A 23,378-nucleotide genomic window follows, 5' to 3' on the forward strand; every position below is an offset into this window, starting at 1 on the left:
CCTTTGAAGACTATAGGGCCAAAGGAAATATCCTCCGATAACAAAGAGAAAGAAGCTTTCTGAGAAACTTCTTTGTGTTCTGTGAAATCATCTCACAGAGTTACAGCTTTCCCCTCAAGAAGCCTTTCGCTAAGACAGTTCTTGTGGAATTGGCAAAGTGATATTTGGAAGCCCATAGAGGGCTATGGTGAAAAAGGAAATATCCTCAGATGAAATCTGGAAAGAAGCTTTCTGAGAAACTGCTTCGTGTTCTGTTAATTCATCTCACAGAGTTACATCTGTATTTCGTGGATCTCTTTGCTAGCCTTATTTCTGTGGAATCTGAGAACAGATATTTCGGATCCCTTTGAAGACTATAGGGCCAAAGGAAATATCCTCCGATAACAAAGAGAAAGAAGCTTTCTGAGAAACTTCTTTGTGTTCTGTGAAATCATCTCACAGAGTTACAGCTTTCCCCTCAAGAAGCCTTTCGCTAAGACAGTTCTTGTGGAATTGGCAAAGTGATATTTGGAAGCCCATAGAGGGCTATGGTGAAAAAGGAAATATCCTCAGATGAAATCTGGAAAGAAGCTTTCTGAGAAACTGCTTAGTGTTCTGTTAATTCATCTCACAGAGGTACATCTGTATTTCGTGGATGTCTTTGCTAGCCTTATTTCTGTGGAATCTGAGAACAGATATTTCGGATCCCTTTGAAGACTATAGGGCCAAAGGAAATATCCTCCGATAAAAAAGAGAAAGAAGCTTTCTGAGAAACTTCTTTGTGTTCTGTGAAATCATCTCACAGAGTTACAGCTTTCCCCTCAAGAAGCCTTTCGCTAAGACAGTTCTTGTGGAATTGGCAAAGTGATATTTGGAAGCCCATAGAGGGCTATGGTGAAAAAGGAAATATCCTCAGATGAAATCTGGAAAGAAGCTTTCTGAGAAACTGCTTAGTGTTCTGTTAATTCATCTCACAGAGGTACATCTGTATTTCGTGGACCTCTTTGCTAGCCTTATTTCTGTGGAATCTGAGAACAGATATTTCGGATCCCTTTGAAGACTATAGGGCCAAAGGAAATATACTCCGATAACAAAGAGAAAGAAGCTTTCTGAGAAACTTCTTTGTGTTCTGTGAAATCATCTCACAGAGTTACAGCTTTCCCCTCAAGAAGCCTTTCGCTAAGACAGTTCTTGTGGAATTGGCAAAGTGATATTTGGAAGCCCATAGAGGGCTATGGTGAAAAAGGAAATATCCTCAGATGAAATCTGGAAAGAGGCTTTCTGAGAAACTGCTTAGTGTTCTGTTAATTCATCTCACAGAGTTACATCTGTATTTCGTGGATCTCTTTGCTAGCCTTATTTCTGTGGAATCTGAGAACAGATGTTTCGGATCCCTTTGAAGACTATAGGGCCAAAGGAAATATCCTCCGATAACAAAGAGAAAGAAGGTTTCTGAGAAACTTCTTTGTGTTCTGTGAAATCATCTCACAGAGTTACAGCTTTCCCCTCAAGAAGCCTTTCGCTAAGACAGTTCTTGTGGAATTGGCAAAGTGATATTTGGAAGCCCATAGAGGGCTATGGTGAAAAAGGAAATATCCTCAGATGAAATCTGGAAAGAAGCTTTCTGAGAAACTGCTCTGTGATGTGTGACTTCCACTCACAGAGTTACATGTGTATGTCGTGGATCTCTTTGCTAGCCTTATTTTTGTGGAATCTGAGAACAGATATTTCGGATTCCTTTGAAGACTATAGGGCCAAAGGAAATATCCTCCGATAACAAAGAGAAAGAAGCTTTCTGAGAAATTTCTTTGTGTTCTGTGAAATCATCTCAGAGAGTTACAGCTTTCCCCTCAAGAAGCCTTTCGCTAAGACAGTTCTTGTGGAATTGGCAAAGTGATATTTGGAAGCCCATAGAGGGCTAGGGTGAAAAAGGAAATATCCTCAGATGAAATCTGGAAAGAAGCTTTCTGAGAAACTGCTTAGTGTTCTGTTAATTCATCTCACAGAGTTACATGTGTATTTCGTGGATCTCTTTGCTAGCCTTATTTCTGTGGAATCTGAGAACAGATATTTCGGATCCCTTTGAAGACTATAGGGCCAAAGGAAATATCCTCCGATAACAAAGAGAAAGAAGCTTTCTGAGAAACTTCTTTGTGTTCTGTGAAATCATCTCACAGAGTTACAGCTTTCCCCTCAAGAAGCCTTTCGCTAAGACAGTTCTTGTGGAATTGGCAAAGTGATATTTGGAAGCCCATAGAGTGCTAAGGTGAAAAAGGAAATATCCTCAGATGGAATCTGGAAAGAAGCTTTCTGAGAAACTGCTTAGTGTTCTGTTAATTCATCTCACAGAGTTACATCTGTGTTTCGTGGATCTCTTTGCTAGCCTTATTTCTGTGGAATCTGAGAACAGATATTTCGGATCCCTTTGAAGACTATAGGGCCAAAGGAAATATCCTCCGATAACAAAGAGAAAGAAGCTTTCTGAGAAACTTCTTTGTGTTCTGTGAAATCATCTCACAGAGTTACAGCTTTCCCCTCAAGAAGCCTTTCGCTAAGACAGTTCTTGTGTAATTGGCAAAGTGATATTTGGAAGCCCATAGAGGGCTATGGTGAAAAAGGAAATATCCTCAGATGAAATCTGGAAAGAAGCTTTCTGAGAAACTGCTTAGTGTTCTGTTAATTCATCTCACAGTTACATCTGTATTTCGTGGATCTCTTCGCTAGCCTTATTTCTGTGGAATCTGAGAACAGATATTTCGGATCCCTTTGAAGACTATAGGGCCAAAGGAAATATCCTGCGATAACAAAGAGAAACAAGCTTTCTGAGAAACTTCTTTGTGTTCTGTGAAATCATCTCACAGAGTTACAGCATTCACCTCAAGAAGCCTTTCGCTAAGACAGTTCTTGTGGAATTGGCAAAGTGATATTTGGAAGCCCATAGAGGGCTATGGGGAAAAAGGAAATATCCTCAGATGAAATCTGGAAAGAAGCTTTCTGAGAAACTGCTTAGTGTTCTGTTAATTCATCTCACAGAGTTACATCTGTGTTTCGTGGATCTCTTTGCTAGCCTTATTTCTGTCGAATCTGAGAACAGATATTTCGGATCCCTTTGAAGACTATAGGGCCAAAGGAAATATCCTGCGATAACAAAGAGAAAGAAGCTTTATGAGAAACTTCTTTGTGTTCTGTGAAATCATCTCACAGAGTTACAGCTTTCCCCTCAAGAAGCCTTTCGCTAAGACAGTTCTTGTGGAATTGGCAAAGTGATATTTGGAAGCCTATCGTGGGCTATGGTGAAAAAGGAAATATCCTTAGATGAAATCTGGAAAGAAGCTTTCTGAGAAACTGCTTAGTGTTCTGTGAATTCATCTCACAGAGTTACATCTGTATTTCGTGGATCTCTTTGCTAGCCTTATTTCTGTGGAATCTGAGAAGAGATATTTCGGATCCCTTTGAAGACTATAGGGCCAAAGGAAATATCCTCCGATAACAAAGAGAAAGAAGCTTTCTGAGAAAGTTCTTTGTGTTCTGTGAAATCATCTCACAGAGTTACAGCTTTCCCCTCAAGAAGCCTTTCGCTAAGACAGTTCTTGTGGAATTGGCAAAGTGATATTTGGAAGCCCATAGAGGGCTATGGTGAAAAAGGAAATATCCTCAGATGAAATCTGGAAGGAAGCTTTCTGAGAAACTGCTTAGTGTTCTGTTAATTCATCTCACAGAGTTACATCTGTATTTCGTGGATCTCTTTGCTAGCCTTATTTCTGTGAAATCTGAGAACAGATATTTCGGATCCCTTTGAAGACTATAGGGCCAAAGGAAATATCCTCCGATAACAAAGAGAAAGAAGCTTTCTGAGAAACTTCTTTGTGTTCTGTGAAATCATCTCACAGAGTTACAGCTTTCCCCTCAAGAAGCCTTTCGCTAAGACAGTTCTTGTGGAATTGGCAAAGTGATATTTGGAAGCCCATAGAGGGCTATGGTGAAAAAGGAAATATCCTCAGATGAAATCTGGAAAGAAGCTTTCTGAGAGACTGCTTAGTGTTCTCTTAATTCATCTCACAGAGTTACATGTGTATTTCCTGGATCTCTTTGCAAGCCTTATTTCTGTGGAATCTGAGAACAGATATTTCGGATCCCTTTGAAGACTATAGGGCCTAAGGAAATATCCTCCGATAACAAAGAAAAAGAAGCTTTCAGAGAAATTTCTTTGTGTTCTCTGAAATCATCTCACAGAGTTACAGCTTTCCCCTCAAGAAGCCTTTCGCTAAGACAGTTCTTGTGGAATTGGCAAAGTGATATTTGGAAGCCCATAGAGGGCTATGGTGAAAAAGGAAATGTCCTCAGATGATATCTGGAAAGAAGCTTTCTGAGAAACTGCATAGTGTTCTGTTAATTCATCTCACGGAGTTACATGTGTATTTCGTGGATCTCTTTGCTAGCCTTATTTCTTTGGAATCTGAGAACAGATATTTCGGATCCCTTTGAAGACTATAGGGCCAAAGGAAATATCCTCCGATAACAAAGAGAAAGAAGCTTTCTGAGAAACTTCTTTGTGTTCTGTGAAATCATCTCACAGAGTTACAGCTTTCCCCTCAAGAAGCCTTTCGCTAAGACAGTTCTTGTGTAATTGGCAAAGTGATATTTGGAAGCCCATAGAGGGCTACGGTGAAAAAGGAAATATCCTCAGATGAAATCTGGAAAGAAGCTTTCTGAGAAACTGCTTAGTGTTCTGTTAATTCATCTCACAGAGTTACATCTGTATTTCGTGGATCTCTTTGCTAGCCTTATTTATGTGGAATCTGAGAACAGATATTTCGGATCCCTTTGTAGACTATAGGGCCAAAGGAAATATCCTCCGATAACAAAGAGAAAGAAGCTTTCTGAGAAAGTTCTTTGTGTTCTGTGAAATCATCTCACAGAGTTACAGCTTTCCCCTCAAGAAGCCTTTCGCTAAGACAGTTCTTGTGGAATTGGCAAAGTGATATTTGGAAGCCCATGGAGGGCTATGGTGAAAAAGCAAATATCCTCAGATGAAATCTGGAAAGAAGCTTTCTGAGAAACTGCTCTGTGATGTGTGACTTCCACTCACAGAGTTACATGTGTATGTCGTGGATCTCTTTGCTAGCCTTATTTCTGTGGAATCTGAGAACCGATATTTCGGATCCCTTTGAAGACTATAGGGCCAAAGGAAATATCCTCCGATAACAAAGAAAAAGAAGCTTTCAGAGAAATTTCTTTGTGTTCTGTGAAATCATCTCACAGAGTTACAACTTTCCCCTCAAGAAGCCTTTCGCTAAGACAGTTCTTGTGGAATTGGCAAAGTGATATTTGGAAGCCCATAGAGGGCTATGGTGAAAAAGGAAATATCCTCAGATGAAATCTGGAAAGAAGCTTTCTGAGAAACTGCTTAGTGTTCTGTTAATTCATCTCACAGAGTTACATGTGTATTTCGTGGATCTCTTTGCTAGCCTTATTTCTGTGGAATCTGAGAACAGATATTTCGGATCCCTTTGAAGACTATAGGGCCAAAGGAAATATCCTCCGATAACAAAGAGAAAGAAGCTTTCTGAGAAACTTCTTTGTGTTCTGTGAAATCATCTCACAGAGTTACAGCTTTCCCCTCAAGAAGCCTTTCGCTAAGACAGTTCTTGTGTAATTGGCAAAGTGATATTTGGAAGCCCATAGAGGGCTATGGTGAAAAAGGAAATATCCTCAGATGAAATCTGGAAAGAAGCTTTCTGAGAAACTGCTTAGTGTTCTGTTAATTCATCTCACAGAGTTACATCTGTATTTCGTGGATCTCTTTGCTAGCCTTATTTCTGTGGAATCTGAGAACAGATATTTCGGATCCCTTTGAAGACTATAGGGCCAAAGGAAATATCCTCCGATAACAAAGAGAAAGAAGCTTTCTGAGAAAGTTCTTTGTGTTCTGTGAAATCATCTCACAGAGTTACAGCTTTCCCCTCAAGAAGCCTTTCGCTAAGACAGTTCTTGTGGAATGGCAAAGTGATATTTGGAAGCCCATAGAGGGCTATGGTGAAAAAGGAAATATCCTAAGATGAAATCTGGAAAGAAGCTTTCTGAGAAACTGCTTAGTGTTCTGTTAATTCATCTCACAGTTACATCTGTATTTCGTGGATCTCTTTGCTAGCCTTATTTCTGTGGAATCTGAGAACAGATATTTCGGATCCCTTTGAAGACTATAGGGCCAAAGGAAATATCCTCCGATAACAAAGAGAAAGAAGCTTTCTGAGAAACTTCTTTGTGTTCTGTGAAATCATCTCACAGAATTACAGCTTTCCCCTCAAGAAGCCTTTCGCTAAGACACTTCTTGTGGAATTGGCAAAGTGATATTTGGAAGCCCTTTGAGGGCTATGGTGAAAAAGGAAATATCCTAAGATGAAATCTGGAAAGAAGCTTTCTGAGAAACTGTTTAGTGTTCAGTTAATTCATCTCACAGAGTTACATCTGTATTTCGTGGTTCTCTTTGCTAGCCTTATTTCTGTGGAATCTGAGAACAGATATTTCGGATCCCTTTGAAGACTATAGGGCCAAAGGAAATATCCTCCGATAACAAAGAGAAAGAAGCTTTCTGAGAAACTTCTTTGTGTTCTGTGAAATCATCTCACAGAGTTACAGCTTTCCCCTCAAGAAGCCTTTCGCTAAGACAGTTCTTGTGGAATTGGCAAAGTGATATTTGGAAGCCCATAGAGGGCTATGGTGAAAAAGGAAATATCCTCAGATGAAATCTGGAAAGAAGCTTTCTGAGAAACTGCTTAGTGTTCTGTTAATTCATCTCACAGAGTTACATCTGTATTTCGTGGATCTCTTTGCTAGCCTTATTTCTGTGCAATCTGAGAACAGATATTTCGGATCCCTTTGAAGACTATAGGGCCAAAGGAAATATCCTCCGATAACAAAGAGAAAGAAGCTTTCTGAGAAAGTTCTTTGTGTTCTGTGAAATCATCTCACAGAGTTACAGCTTTCCCCTAAAGAAGCCTTTCGCTAAGACAGTTCTTGTGGAATTGGCAAAGTGATATTTGGAAGCTCATAGAGGGCTATGGTGAAAAAGGAAATATCCTCAGATGAAATCTGGAAAGAAGCTTTCTGAGAAACTGCTCTGTGCTGTGTGACTTCCACTCACAGAGTTACATGTGTATGTCGTGCATCTCTTTGCTAGCCTTATTTCTGTGGAATCTGAGAACAGATATTTCGGATCCCTTTGAAGACTATAGGGCCAAAGGAAATATCCTCCGATAACAAAGAAAAAGAAGCTTTCAGAGAAATTTCTTTGTGTTCTGTGAAATCATCTCACAGAGTTACAGCTTTCCCCTCAAGAAGCCTTTCGCTAAGACAGTTCTTGTGGAATTGGCAAAGTGATATTTGGAAGCCCATAGAGGGGTATGGTGAAAAAGGAAATATCCTCAGATGATATCTGGAAAGAAGCTTTTTGAGAAACTGCTTAGTGTTCTGTTAATTCATCTCACAGAGTTACATGTGTATTTCGTGGATCTCTTTGCTAGCCTTATTTCTTTGGAATCTGAGAACAGATATTTCGGATAACTTTGAAGACTATAGGGCCAAAGGAAATATCCTCCGATAACAAAGAGAAAGAAGCTTACTGAGAAACTTCTTTGTGTTCTGTGAAATCATCTCACAGAGTTACAGCTTTCCCCTCAAGAAGCCGTTCGCTAAGACAGTTCTTGTGTAATTGGCAAAGTGATATTTGGAAGCCCATAGAGGGCTATGGTGAAAAAGGAAATATCCTCAGATGAAATCTGGAAAGAAGCTTTCTGAGAAACTGCTTAGTGTTCTGCTAATTCATCTCACAGAGTTACATCTGTATTTCGTGGATCTCTTTGCTAGCCTTATTTCTGTGGAATCTGAGAACAGATATTTCGGATCCCTTTGAAGACTATAGGGCCAAAGGAAATATCCTCCGATAACAAAGAGAAAGAAGCTTTCTGAGAAAGTTCTTTGTGTTCTGTGAAATCATCTCACAGAGTTACAGCTTTCCCCTCAAGAAGCCTTTCGCTAAGACAGTTCTTGTGGAATTGGCAAAGTGATATTTGGAAGCCCATAGAGGGCTATGGTGAAAAAGGAAATATCCTCAGATGAAATCTGGAAAGAAGCTTTCTGAGAAACTGCTTAGTGTTCTGTTAATTCATCTCACAGTTACATCTGTATTTCGTGGATCTCTTTGCTAGCCTTATTTCTGTGGAATCTGAGAACAGATATTTCGGATCCCTTTGAAGACTATAGGGCCAAAGGAAATATCCTCCGATAACAAAGAGAAAGAAGCTTTCTGAGAAACTTCTTTGTGTTCTGTGAAATCATCTCACAGAGTTACAGCTTTCCCCTCAAGAAGCCTTTCGCTAAGACAGTTCTTGTGGAATTGGCAAAGTGATATTTGGAAGCCCATAGAGTGCTATGGTGAAAAAGGAAATATCCTCAGATGAAATCTGGAAAGAAGCTTTCTGAGAAACTGCTTAGTGTTCTGTTAATTCATCTCACAGAGTTACATCTGTGTTTCGTGGATCTCTTTGCTAGCCTTATTTCTGTGGAATCTGAGAACAGATATTTCGGATCCCTTTGAAGACTATAGGGCCAAAGGAAATATCCTGCGATAACAAAGAGAAAGAAGCTTTCTGAGAAACTTCTTTGTGTTCTGTGAAATCATCTCAGAGAGTTACAGCTTTCCCCTCAAGAAGCCTTTCGCTAAGACAGTTCTTGTGGAATTGGCAAAGTGATATTTGGAAGCCCATAGAGGGCTATGGTGAAAAAGCAAATATCCTCAGATGAAATCTGGAAAGAAGCTTTCTGAGAAACTGCTCTGTGATGTGTGACTTCCACTCACAGAGTTACATGTGTATGTCGTGGATCTCTTTGCTAGCCTTATTTCTGTGTAATCTGAGAACAGATATTTCGGATCCCTTTGAAGACTATAGGGCCAAAGGAAATATCCTCCGATAACAAAGAAAAAGAAGCTTTCAGAGAAATTTCTTTGTGTTCTGTGAAATCATCTCACAGAGTTACAACTTTCCCCTCAAGAAGCCTTTCGCTAAGACAGTTCTTGTGGAATTGGCAAAGTGATATTTGGAAGCCCATAGAGGGCTATGGTGAAAAAGGAAATATCCTCAGATGAAATCTGGAAAGAAGCTTTCTGAGAAACTGCTTAGTGTTCTGTTAATTCATCTCACAGAGTTACATGTGTATTTCGTGGATCTCTTTGCTAGCCTTATTTCTGTGGAATCTGAGAACAGATATTTCGGATCCCTTTGAAGACTATAGGGCCAAAGGAAATATCCTCCGATAACAAAGAGAAAGAAGCTTTCTGAGAAACTTCTTTGTGTTCTGTGAAATCATCTCACAGAGTTACAGCTTTCCCCTCAAGAAGCCTTTCGCTAAGACAGTTCTTGTGTAATCGGCAAAGTGATATTTGGAAGCCCATAGAGGGCTATGGTGAAAAAGGAAATATCCTCAGATGAAATCTGGAAAGAAGCTTTCTGAGAAACTGCTTAGTGTTCTGTTAATTCTTCTCAGAGAGTTACATCTGTATTTCGTGGATCTCTTTGCTAGCCTTATTTCTGTGGAATCTGAGAAAAGATATTTCGGATCCCTTTGAAGACTATAGGGCCAAAGGAAATATCCTCCGATAACAAAGAGAAAGAAGCTTTCTGAGAAAGTTCTTTGTGTTCTGTGAAATCATCTCACAGAGTTACAGCTTTCCCCTCAAGAAGCCTTTCGCTAAGACAGTTCTTGTGGAATGGCAAAGTGATATTTGGAAGCCCATAGAGGGCTATGGTGAAAAAGGAAATATCCTCAGATGAAATCTGGAAAGAAGCTTTCTGAGAAACTGCTTAGTGTTCTCTTAATTCATCTCACAGTTACATCTGTATTTCGTGGATCTCTTTGCTAGCCTTATTTCTGTGGAATCTGAGAACAGATATTTCGGATCCCTTTGAAGACTATAGGGCCAAAGGAAATATCCTCCGATAACAAAGAGAAAGAAGCTTTCTGAGAAACTTCTTTGTGTTCTGTGAAATCATCTCACAGAGTTACAGCTTTCCCCTCAAGAAGCCTTTCGCTAAGACAGTTCTTGTGGAATTGGCAAAGTGATATTTGGAAGCCCATAGAGGGCTATGGTGAAAAAGGAAATATCCTCAGATGAAATCTGGAAAGAAGCTTTCTGAGAAACTGCTTAGTGTTCTGTTAATTCATCTCACAGAGTTACATCTGTGTTTCGTGGATCTCTTTGCTAGCCTTATTTCTGTGGAATCTGAGAACAGATATTTCGGATCCCTTTGAAGACTATAGGGCCAAAGGAAATATCCTGCGATAACAAAGAGAAACAAGCTTTCTGAGAAACTTCTTTGTGTTCTGTGAAATCATCTCACAGAGTTACAGCATTCACCTCAAGAAGCCTTTCGCTAAGACAGTTCTTGTGGAATTGGCAAAGTGATATTTGGAAGCCCATAGAGGGCTATGGGGAAAAAGGAAATATCCTCAGATGAAATCTGGAAAGAAGCTTTCTGAGAAACTGCTTAGTGTTCTGTTAATTCATCTCACAGAGTTACATCTGTGTTTCGTGGATCTCTTTGCTAGCCTTATTTCTGTCGAATCTGAGAACAGATATTTCGGATCCCTTTGAAGACTATAGGGCCAAAGGAAATATCCTGCGATAACAAAGAGAAAGAAGCTTTATGAGAAACTTCTTTGTGTTCTGTGAAATCATCTCACAGAGTTACAGCTTTCCCCTCAAGAAGCCTTTCGCTAAGACAGTTCTTGTGGAATTGGCAAAGTGATATTTGGAAGCCTATCGTGGGCTATGGTGAAAAAGGAAATATCCTTAGATGAAATCTGGAAAGAAGCTTTCTGAGAAACTGCTTAGTGTTCTGTGAATTCATCTCACAGAGTTACATCTGTATTTCGTGGATCTCTTTGCTAGCCTTATTTCTGTGGAATCTGAGAAGAGATATTTCGGATCCCTTTGAAGACTATAGGGCCAAAGGAAATATCCTCCGATAACAAAGAGAAAGAAGCTTTCTGAGAAAGTTCTTTGTGTTCTGTGAAATCATCTCACAGAGTTACAGCTTTCCCCTCAAGAAGCCTTTCGCTAAGACAGTTCTTGTGGAATTGGCAAAGTGATATTTGGAAGCCCATAGAGGGCTATGGTGAAAAAGGAAATATCCTCAGATGAAATCTGGAAGGAAGCTTTCTGAGAAACTGCTTAGTGTTCTGTTAATTCATCTCACAGAGTTACATCTGTATTTCGTGGATCTCTTTGCTAGCCTTATTTCTGTGGAATCTGAGAACAGATATTTCGGATCCCTTTGAAGACTATAGGGCCAAAGGAAATATCCTCCGATAACAAAGAGAAAGAAGCTTTCTGAGAAACTTCTTTGTGTTCTGTGAAATCATCTCACAGAGTTACAGCTTTCCCCTCAAGAAGCCTTTCGCTAAGACAGTTCTTGTGGAATTGGCAAAGTGATATTTGGAAGCCCATAGAGGGCTATGGTGAAAAAGGAAATATCCTCAGATGAAATCTGGAAAGAAGCTTTCTGAGAGACTGCTTAGTGTTCTCTTAATTCATCTCACAGAGTTACATGTGTATTTCCTGGATCTCTTTGCAAGCCTTATTTCTGTGGAATCTGAGAACAGATATTTCGGATCCCTTTGAAGACTATAGGGCCAAAGGAAATATCCTCCGATAACAAAGAAAAAGAAGCTTTCAGAGAAATTTCTTTGTGTTCTCTGAAATCATCTCACAGAGTTACAGCTTTCCCCTCAAGAAGCCTTTCGCTAAGACAGTTCTTGTGGAATTGGCAAAGTGATATTTGGAAGCCCATAGAGGGCTATGGTGAAAAAGGAAATGTCCTCAGATGATATCTGGAAAGAAGCTTTCTGAGAAACTGCATAGTGTTCTGTTAATTCATCTCACGGAGTTACATGTGTATTTCGTGGATCTCTTTGCTAGCCTTATTTCTTTGGAATCTGAGAACAGATATTTCGGATCCCTTTGAAGACTATAGGGCCAAAGGAAATATCCTCCGATAACAAAGAGAAAGAAGCTTTCTGAGAAACTTCTTTGTGTTCTGTGAAATCATCTCACAGAGTTACAGATTTCCCCTCAAGAAGCCTTTCGCTAAGACAGTTCTTGTGTAATTGGCAAAGTGATATTTGGAAGCCCATAGAGGGCTACGGTGAAAAAGGAAATATCCTCAGATGAAATCTGGAAAGAAGCTTTCTGAGAAACTGCTTAGTGTTCTGTTAATTCATCTCACAGAGTTACATCTGTATTTCGTGGATCTCTTTGCTAGCCTTATTTCTGTGGAATCTGAGAACAGATATTTCGGATCCCTTTGTAGACTATAGGGCCAAAGGAAATATCCTCCGATAACAAAGAGAAAGAAGCTTTCTGAGAAAGTTCTTTGTGTTCTGTGAAATCATCTCACAGAGTTACAGCTTTCCCCTCAAGAAGCCTTTCGCTAAGACAGTTCTTGTGGAATTGGCAAAGTGATATTTGGAAGCCCATGGAGGGCTATGGTGAAAAAGCAAATATCCTCAGATGAAATCTGGAAAGAAGCTTTCTGAGAAACTGCTCTGTGATGTGTGACTTCCACTCACAGAGTTACATGTGTATGTCGTGGATCTCTTTGCTAGCCTTATTTCTGTGGAATCTGAGAACAGATATTTCGGATCCCTTTGAAGACTATAGGGCCAAAGGAAATATCCTCCGATAACAAAGAGAAAGAAGCTTTCTGAGAAAGTTCTTTGTGTTCTGTGAAATCATCTCACAGAGTTACAGCTTTCCCCTCAAGAAGCCTTTCGCTAAGACAGTTCTTGTGGAATTGGCAAAGTGATATTTGGAAGCCCATGGAGGGCTATGGTGAAAAAGCAAATATCCTCAGATGAAATCTGGAAAGAAGCTTTCTGAGAAACTGCTCTGTGATGTGTGACTTCCACTCACAGAGTTACATGTGTATGTCGTGGATCTCTTTGCTAGCCTTATTTCTGTGGAATCTGAGAACCGATATTTCGGATCCCTTTGAAGACTATAGGGCCAAAGGAAATATCCTCCGATAACAAAGAAAAAGAAGCTTTCAGAGAAATTTCTTTGTGTTCTGTGAAATCATCTCACAGAGTTACAACTTTCCCCGCAAGAAGCCTTTCGCTAAGACAGTTCTTGTGGAATTGGCAAAGTGATATTTGGAAGCCCATAGAGGGCTATGGTGAAAAAGGAAATATCCTCAGATGAAATCTGGAAAGAAGCTTTCTGAGAAACTGCTTAGTGTTCTGTTAATTCATCTCACAGAGTTACATGTGTATTTCGTGGATCTCTTTGCTAGCCTTATTTCTGTGGAATCTGAGAACAGATATTTCGGATCCCTTTGAAGACTATAGGGCCAAAGGAAATATTCTCCGATAACAAAGAGAAAGAAGCTTTCTGAGAAACTTCTTTGTGTTCTGTGAAATCATCTCACAGAGTTACAGCTTTCCCCTCAAGAAGCCTTTCGCTAAGACAGTTCTTGTGTAATTGGCAAAGTGATATTTGGAAGCCCATAGAGGGCTATGGTGAAAAAGGAAATATCCTCAGATGAAATCTGGAAAGAAGCTTTCTGAGAAACTGCTTAGTGTTCTGTTAATTCATCTCACAGAGTTACATCTGTATTTCGTGGATCTCTTTGCTAGCCTTATTTCTGTGGAATCTGAGAACAGATATTTCGGATCCCTTTGAAGACTATAGGGCCAAAGGAAATATCCTCCGATAACAAAGAGAAAGAAGCTTTCTGAGAAAGTTCTTTGTGTTCTGTGAAATCATCTCACAGAGTTACAGCTTTCCCGTCAAGAAGCCTTTCGCTAAGACAGTTCTTGTGGAATGGCAAAGTGATATTTGGAAGCCCATAGAGGGCTATGGTGAAAAAGGAAATATCCTAAGATGAAATCTGGAAAGAAGCTTTCTGAGAAACTGCTTAGTGTTCTGTTAATTCATCTCACAGTTACATCTGTATTTCGTGGATCTCTTTGCTAGCCTTATTTCTGTGGAATCTGAGAACAGATATTTCGGATCCCTTTGAAGACTATAGGGCCAAAGGAAATATCCTCCGATAACAAAGAGAAAGAAGCTTTCTGAGAAACTTCTTTGTGTTCTGTGAAATCATCTCACAAAATTACAGCTTTCCCCTCAAGAAGCCTTTCGCTAAGACACTTCTTGTGGAATTGGCAAAGTGATATTTGGAAGCCCTTTGAGGGCTATGGTGAAAAAGGAAATATCCTAAGATGAAATCTGGAAAGAAGCTTTCTGAGAAACTGTTTAGTGTTCAGTTAATTCATCTCACAGAGTTACATCTGTATTTCGTGGTTCTCTTTGCTAGCCTTATTTCTGTGGAATCTGAGAACAGATATTTCGGATCCCTTTGAAGACTATAGGGCCAAAGGAAATATCCTCCGATAACAAAGAGAAAGAAGCTTTCTGAGAAACTTCTTTGTGTTCTGTGAAATCATCTCACAGAGTTACAGCTTTCCCCTCAAGAAGCCTTTCGCTAAGACAGTTCTTGTGGAATTGGCAAAGTGATATTTGGAAGCCCATAGAGGGCTATGGTGAAAAAGGAAATATCCTCAGATGAAATCTGGAAAGAAGCTTTCTGAGAAACTGCTTAGTGTTCTGTTAATTCATCTCACAGAGTTACATCTGTATTTCGTGGATCTCTTTGCTAGCCTTATTTCTGTGCAATCTGAGAACAGATATTTCGGATCCCTTTGAAGACTGTAGGGCCAAAGGAAATATCCTCCGATAACAAAGAGAAAGAAGCTTTCTGAGAAAGTTCTTTGTGTTCTGTGAAATCATCTCACAGAGTTACAGCTTTCCCCTAAAGAAGCCTTTCGCTAAGACAGTTCTTGTGGAATTGGCAAAGTGATATTTGGAAGCTCATAGAGGGCTATGGTGAAAAAGGAAATATCCTCAGATGAAATCTGGAAAGAAGCTTTCTGAGAAACTGCTCTGTGCTGTGTGACTTCCACTCACAGAGTTACATGTGTATGTCGTGCATATCTTTGCTAGCCTTATTTCTGTGGAATCTGAGAACAGATATTTCGGATCCCTTTGAAGACTATAGGGCCAAAGGAAATATCCTCCGATAACAAAGAAAAAGAAGCTTTCAGAGAAATTTCTTTGTGTCTGTGAAATCATCTCACAGAGTTACAGCTTTCCCCTCAAGAAGCCTTTCGCTAAGACAGTTCTTGTGGAATTGGCAAAGTGATATTTGGAAGCCCATAGAGGGCTATGGTGAAAAAGGAAATATCCTCAGATGATATCTGGAAAGAAGCTTTTTGAGAAACTGCTTAGTGTTCTGTTAATTCATCTCACAGAGTTACATGTGTATTTCGTGGATCTCTTTGCTAGCCTTATTTCTTTGGAATCTGAGAACAGATATTTCGGATCCCTTTGAAGACTATAGGGCCAAAGGAAATATCCTCCGATAACAAAGAGAAAGAAGCTTACTGAGAAACTTCTTTGTGTTCTGTGAAATCATCTCACAGAGTTACAGCTTTCCCCTCAAGAAGCCGTTCGCTAAGACAGTTCTTGTGGAATTGGCAAAGTGATATTTGGAAGCCCATTGAGTGCTATGGTGAAAAAGGAAATATCCTCAGATGAAATCTGGAAAGAAGCTTTCTGAGAAACTGCTTAGTGTTCTGTTAATTCATCTCACAGAGTTACATCTGTGTTTCGTGGATCTCTTTGCTAGCCTTATTTCTGTGGAATCTGAGAACAGATATTTCGGATCCCTTTGAAGACTATAGGGCCAAAGGAAATATCCTGCGATAACAAAGAGAAAGAAGCTTTCTGAGAAACTTCTTTGTGTTCTGTGAAATCATCTCACAGAGTTACAGCTTTCCCCTCAAGAAGCCTTTCGCTAAGACAGTTCTTGTGGAATTGGCAAAGTGATATTTGGAAGCCCATAGAGGGCTATGGTGAAAAAGCAAATATCCTCAGATGAAATCTGGAAAGAAGCTTTCTGAGAAACTGCTCTGTGATGTGTGACTTCCACTCACAGAGTTACATGTGTATGTCGTGGATCTCTTTGCTAGCCTTATTTCTGTGTAATCTGAGAACAGATATTTCGGATCCCTTTGAAGACTATAGGGCCAAAGGAAATATCCTCCGATAACAGAGAAAAAGAAGCTTTCAGAGAAATTTCTTTGTGTTCTGTGAAATCATCTCACAGAGTTACAACTTTCCCCTGAAGAAGCCTTTCGCTAAGACAGTTCTTGTGGAATTGGCAAAGTGATATTTGGAAGCCCATAGAGGGCTATGGTGAAAAAGGAAATATCCTCAGATGAAATCTGGAAAGAAGCTTTCTGAGAAACTGCTTAGTGTTCTGTTAATTCATCTCACAGAGTTACATGTGTATTTCGTGGATCTCTTTGCTAGCCTTATTTCTGTGGAATCTGAGAACAGATATTTCGGATCCCTTTGAAGACTATAGGGCCAAAGGAAATATCCTCCGATAACAAAGAGAAAGAAGCTTTCTGAGAAACTTCTTTGTGTTCTGTGAAATCATCTCACAGAGTTACAGCTTTCCCCTCAAGAAGCCTTTCGCTAAGACAGTTCTTGTGTAATCGGCAAAGTGATATTTGGAAGCCCATAGAGGGCTATGGTGAAAAAGGAAATATCCTCAGATGAAATCTGGAAAGAAGCTTTCTGAGAAACTGCTTAGTGTTCTGTTAATTCATCTCAGAGAGTTACATCTGTATTTCGTGGATCTCTTTGCTAGCCTTATTTCTGTGGAATCTGAGAAAAGATATTTCGGATCCCTTTGAAGACTATAGGGCCAAAGGAAATATCCTCCGATAACAAAGAGAAAGAAGCTTTCTGAGAAAGTTCTTTGTGTTCTGTGAAATCATCTCACAGAGTTACAGCTTTCCCCTCAAGAAGCCTTTCGCTAAGACAGTTCTTGTGGAATGGCAAAGTGATATTTGGAAGCCCATAGAGGGCTATGGTGAAAAAGGAAATATCCTCAGATGAAATCTGGAAAGAAGCTTTCTGAGAAACTGCTTAGTGTTCTCTTAATTCATCTCACAGTTACATCTGTATTTCGTGGATCTCTTTGCTAGCCTGATTTCTGTGGAATCTGAGAACAGATATTTCGGATCCCTTTGAAGACTATAGGGCCAAAGGAAATATCCTCCGATAACAAAGAGAAAGAAGCTTTCTGAGAAACTTCTTTGTGTTCTGTGAAATCATCTCACAGAGTTACAGCTTTCCCCTCAAGAAGCCTTTCGCTAAGACAGTTCTTGTGGAATTGGCAAAGTGATATTTGGAAGCCCATAGAGGGCTATGGTGAAAAAGGAAATATCCTCAGATGAAATCTGGAAAGAAGCTTTCTGAGAAACTGCTTAGTGTTCTGTTAATTCATCTCACAGAGTTACATCTGTGTTTCGTGGATCTCTTTGCTAGCCTTATTTCTGTGGAATCTGAGAACAGATATTTCGGATCCCTTTGAAGTCTATAGGGCCAAAGGAAATATCCTGCGATAACAAAGAGAAAGAAGCTTTCTGAGAAACTTCTTTGTGTTCTGTGAAATCATCTCACAGAGTTACAGCTTTCCCCTCAAGAAGCCTTTCGCTAAGACAGTTCTTGTGGAATTGGCAAAGTGATATTGGAAGCCCATAGAGGGCTATGGTGAAAAAGGAAATATCCTCAGATGAAATCTGGAAAGAAGCTTTCTGAGAAACTGCTCTGTGATGTGTGACTTCCACTCACAGAGTTACATCTGTATGTCGTGGATCTCTTTGCTAGCCTTATTTCTGTGGAATCTGAGAACAGATATTTCGGATCCCTTTGAAGACTATAGGGCCAAAGGAAATATCCTCCGATAACAAAGAGAAAGAAGCTTTCTGAGAAACTTCTTTGTGTTCTGTGAAATCATCTCACAGAGTTACAGCTTTCCCCTCAAGAAGTCTTTCGCTAAGACAGTTCTTGTGGAATTGGCAAAGTGATATTTGGAAGCCCATAGAGGGCTATGGTGAAAAAGGAAATATCCTCAGATGAAATCTGGAAAGAAGCTTTCTGAGAAACTGCTTAGTGTTCTGTTAATTCATCTCACAGAGTTACATGTGTATTTCGTGGATCTCTTTGCTAGCCTTATTTCTGTGGAATCTGAGAACAGATATTTCGGATCCCTTTGAAGACTATAGGGCCAAAGGAAATATCCTCCGATAACAAAGAGAAAGAAGCTTTCTGAGAAACTTCTTTGTGTTCTGTGAAATCATCTCACAGAGTTACAGCTTTCCCCTCAAGAAGCCTTTCGCTAAGACAGTTCTTGTGGAATTGGCAAAGTTATATTTGGAAGCCCATAGAGGGCTATGGTGAAAAAGGAAATATCCTCAGATGAAATTCGGAAAGAATCTTTCTGAGAAACTGCTTAGTGTTCTGTGAATTCATCACACAGAGTTACATCTGTATTTCGTGGATCACTTTGCTAGCCTTATTTCTGTGGAATCTGAGAACAGATATTTCGGATCCCTTTGAAGACTATAGGGCCAAAGGAAATATCCTCCGATAACAAAGAGAAAGAAGCTTTCTGAGACACTTCTTTGTGTTCTGTGAAATCATCTCACAGAGTTACAGCTTTCCCCTCAAGAAGCCTTTCGCTAAGACAGTTCTTGTGGAATAGGCAAAGTGATATTTGGAAGCCCATAGAGGGCTGTGGTGAAAAAGGAAATATCCTCAGATGAAATCTGGAAAGAAGCTTTCTGAGAAATTGCTTAGTGTTCTGTGAATTCATCTCACAGAGTTACATCTGTATTTCGTGGATCTCTTTGCTAGCCTTATTTCTGTGGAATCTGAGAACAGATATTTCGGATCCCTTTGAAGACTATAGGGCCAAAGGAAATATCCTCCGATAACAAAGAGAAAGAAGCTTTCTGAGAAACTTCTTTGTGTTCCGTGAAATCATCTCACAGAGTTACAGCTTTCCCCTCAAGAAGCCTTCCGCTAAGACAGTTCTTGTGGAATTGGCAAAGTGATATTTGGAAGCCCATAGAGGGCTATGGTGAAAAAGGAAATATCCTCAGATGAAATCTGGAAAGAAGCTTTCTGAGAAACTGCTTAGTGTTCTGTTAATTCATCTCACAGAGTTACATCTGTATTTCGTGGATCTCTTTGCTAGCCTTATTTCTGTGGAATCTGAAAACAGATATTTCGGATCCCTTTGAAGAATATAGGGCCAAAGGAAATATCCTCCGATAACAAAGAGAAAGAATCTTTCTGAGAAACTTCTTTGTTTTCTGTGAAATCATCTCACAGAGTTACAGCTTTCCCCTCAAGAAGCCTTTCGCTAAGACAGTTCTTGTTGAATTGGCAAAGTGATATTTGGAAGCCCATAGAGGGCTATGGTGAAAAAGGAAATATCCTCAGATGAAATCTGGAAAGAAGCTTTCTGAGAAACTGCTTAGTGTTCTGTTAATTCATCTCACAGAGTTACATCTGTATTTCCTGGATCTCTTTGCTAGCCTTATTTCTGTGGAATCTGAGAACAGATATTTCGGATCCCTTTGAAGACTATAGGGCCAAAGGAAATATCCTCCGTAACAAAGAGAAAGAAGCTTTCTGGAAAATTCTTTGTGTTCCGTGAAATCATCTCACAGAGTTACAGCTTTCCCCTCAAGAAGCCTTTCGCGAAGACAGTTCTTGTGGAATTGGCAAAGTGATATCTGGAGGCCATAGAGGGCTATGGTGAAAAAGGAAATATCCTCAGATGAAATCTGGAAAGAAGCTTTCTGAGAAACTGCTCTGTGATGTGTGACTTCCACTCACAGAGGTACATCTGTATGTCGTGGATCTCTTTGCTAGCCTTATTTCTGTGGAATCTGAGAACAGATATTTCGGATCCCTTTGAAGACTATAGGGCCAAAGGAAATATCCTCCGATAACAAAGAGAAAGAAGCTTTCTGAGAAACTTCTTTGTGTTCTGTGAAATCATCTCACAGAGTTACAGCTTTCCCCTCAAGAAGCCTTTCGCTAAGACAGTTATTGTGGAATTGGTAAAGTGATATTTGGAAGCCCATAGAGGGCTATGGTGAAAAAGGAAATATCCTCAGATGAAATCTGGAAAGAAGCTTTCTGAGAAACTGCTTAGTGTTCTGTTAATTCATCTCACAGAGTTACATGTGTATTTCGTGGATCTCTTTGCTAGCCTTATTTCTGTGGAATCTGAGAACAGATATTTCGGATCCCTTTGAAGACTATAGGGCCAAAGGAAATATCCTCCGATAACAAAGAGAAAGAAGCTTTCTGAGAAACTTCTTTGTGTTCTGTGAAATCATCTCACAGAGTTACAGCTTTCCCCTCAAGAAGCCTTTCGCTAAGACAGTTCTTGTGGAATTGACAAAGTGATATTTGGAAGCCCATAGAGGGCTATGGTGAAAAAGGAAATATCCTCAGATGAAATTCGGAAAGAAGCTTTCTGAGAAACTGCTTAGTGTTCTGTGAATTCATCTCACAGAGTTACATCTGTATTTCGTGGATCACTTTGCTAGCCTTATTTCTGTGGAATCTGAGAACAGATATTTCGGATCCCTTTGAAGACTATAGGGCCAAAGGAAATATCCTAAGATAACAAAGAGAAAGAAGCTTTCTGAGAAACTTCTTTGTGTTCTGTGAAATCATCTCACAGAGTTACAGCTTTCCCCTCAAGAAGCCTTTCGCTAAGACAGTTCTTGTGGAATAGGCAAAGTGATATTTGGAAGCCCATAGAGGGCTGTGGTGAAAAAGGAAATATCCTCAGATGAAATCTGGAAAGAAGCTTTCTGAGAAACTGCTTAGTGTTCTGTGAATTCATCTCACAGAGTTACATCTGTATTTCGTGAATCTCTTTGTAGCCTTATTTCTGTGGAATCTGAGAACAGATATTTCGGATCCCTTTGCAGACTATAGGGCCAAAGGAAATATCCTCCGATAACAAAGAGAAAGAAGCTTTCTGAGAAAGTTCTTTGTGTTCTGTGAAATCATGTCGCAGAGTTACAGCTTTCCCCTCAAGAAGCCTTTCGCTATGACAGTTCTTGTGGAATTGGCAAAGTGATATTTGGAAGCCCATAGAGGGCTATGGTGAAAAAGGAAATGTCCTCAGATGAAATCTGGAAAGAAGCTTTCTGAGAAACTGCTTAGTGTTCTGTTAATTCATCTCACAGAGTTACATGTGTATTTTGTGGATCTCTTTGCTAGCCTTATTTCTGTGGAATCTGAGAACAGATATTTCGGATCCCTTAGAAGACTATAGGGCCAAAGGAAATATCCTCCGATAACAAAGAGAAAGAAGCTTTCTGAGAAACTTCTTTGTGTTCTGTGAAATCATCTCACAGAGTTACAGCTTTCCCCTCAAGAAGCCTTCCGCTAAGACAGTTCTTGTGGGATTGGCAAAGTGATATTTGGAAGCCCATAGAGGGCTATGGTGAAAAAGGAAATATCCTCAGATGAAATCTGGAAAGAAGCTTTCTGAGAAACTGCTTAGTGTTCTGTTAATTCATCTCACAGAGTTACATCTGTATTTCGTGGATCTCTTTGCTAGCCTTATTTCTGTGGAATCTGAAAACAGATATTTCGGATCCCTTTGAAGACTATAGGGCCAAAGGAAATATCCTCCGATAACAAAGAGAAAGAATCTTTCTGAGAAACTTCTTTGTTTTCTGTGAAATCATCTCACAGAGTTACAGCTTTCCCCTCAAGAAGCCTTTCGCTAAGACAGTTCTTGTGGAATAGGCAAAGTGATATTTGGAAGCCCATAGAGGGCTGTGGTGAAAAAGGAAATATCCTCAGATGAAATCTGGAAAGAAGCTTTCTGAGAAACTGCTTAGTGTTCTGTGAATTCATCTCACAGAGTTACATCTGTATTTCGTGGATCTCTTTGCTAGCCTTATTTCTGTGGAATCTGAGAACAGATATTTCGGATCCCTTTGAAGACTATAGGGCCAAAGGAAATATCCTCCGATAACAAAGAGAAAGAAGCTTTCTGAGAAAGTTCTTTGTGTTCTGTGAAATCATCTCACAGAGTTACAGCTTTCCCCTCAAGAAGCCTTTCGCTAAGACAGTTCTTGTGGAATAGGCAAAGTGATATTTGGAAGCCCATAGAGGGCTGTGGTGAAAAAGGAAATATCCTCAGATGAAATCTGGAAAGAAGCTTTCTGAGAAACTGCTTAGTGTTCTGTGAATTCATCTCACAGAGTTACATCTGTATTTCGTGGATCTCTTTGCTAGCCTTATTTCTGTGGAATCTGAGAACAGATATTTCGGATCCCTTTGAAGACTATAGGGCCAAAGGAAATATCCTCCGATAACAAAGAGAAAGAAGCTTTCTGAGAAAGTTCTTTGTGTTCTGTGAAATCATCTCGCAGAGTTACAGCTTTCCCCTCAAGAAGCCTTTCGCTAAGACAGTTCTTGTGGAATTGGCAAAGTGATATTTGGAAGCCCATAGAGGGCTATGGTGAAAAAGGAAATGTCCTCAGATGAAATCTGGAAAGAAGCTTTCTGAGAAACTGCTTAGTGTTCTCTTAATTCATCTCACAGAGTTACATGTGTATTTTGTGGATCTCTTTGCTAGCCTTATTTCTGTGGGATCTGAGAACAGATATTTCGGATCCCTTTGAAGACTATAGGGCCAAAGGAAATATCCTCCGATAACAAAGAGAAAGAAGCTTTCTGAGAAACTTCTTTGTGTTCTGTGAAATCATCTCACAGAGTTACAGCTTTCCCCTCAAGAAGCCTTCCGCTAAGACAGTTCTTGTGGGATTGGCAAAGTGATATTTGGAAGCCCATAGAGGGCTATGGTGAAAAAGGAAATATCCTCAGATGAAATCTGGAAAGAAGCTTTCTGAGAAACTGCTTAGTGTTCTGTTAATTCATCTCACAGAGTTACATCTGTATTTCCTGGATCTCTTTGCTAGCCTTATTTCTGTGGAATCCGAGAACAGATATTTCGGATCCCTTTGAAGACTATAGGGCCAAAGGAAATATCCTCCGTAACAAAGAGAAAGAAGCTTTCTGGAAAATTCTTTGTGTTCCGTGAAATCATCTCACAGAGTTACAGCTTTCCCCTCAAGAAGCCTTTCGCGAAGACAGTTCTTGTGGAATTGGCAAAGTGATATCTGGAAGCCCTTAGAGGGCTATGGTGAAAAAGGAAATATCCTCAGATGAAATCTGGAAAGAAGCTTTCTGAGAAACTGCTTAGTGTTCTGTTAATTCATCTTACAGAGTTACATCTGTATTTCGTGGATCTCTTTGCTAGCCTTATTTCTGTGGAATCTGAGAACAGATATTTCGGATCCCTTTGAAGACTAAAGGGCCAAAGGAAATATCCTCCGATAACACAGAGAAACAAGCTTTCTGAGAAACTTATTTGTGT

The sequence above is a fragment of the Macaca fascicularis genome, chromosome 1 (assembly GCF_037993035.2).
Source record: "Macaca fascicularis isolate 582-1 chromosome 1, T2T-MFA8v1.1".
NCBI lineage: Eukaryota > Metazoa > Chordata > Mammalia > Primates > Cercopithecidae > Macaca > Macaca fascicularis.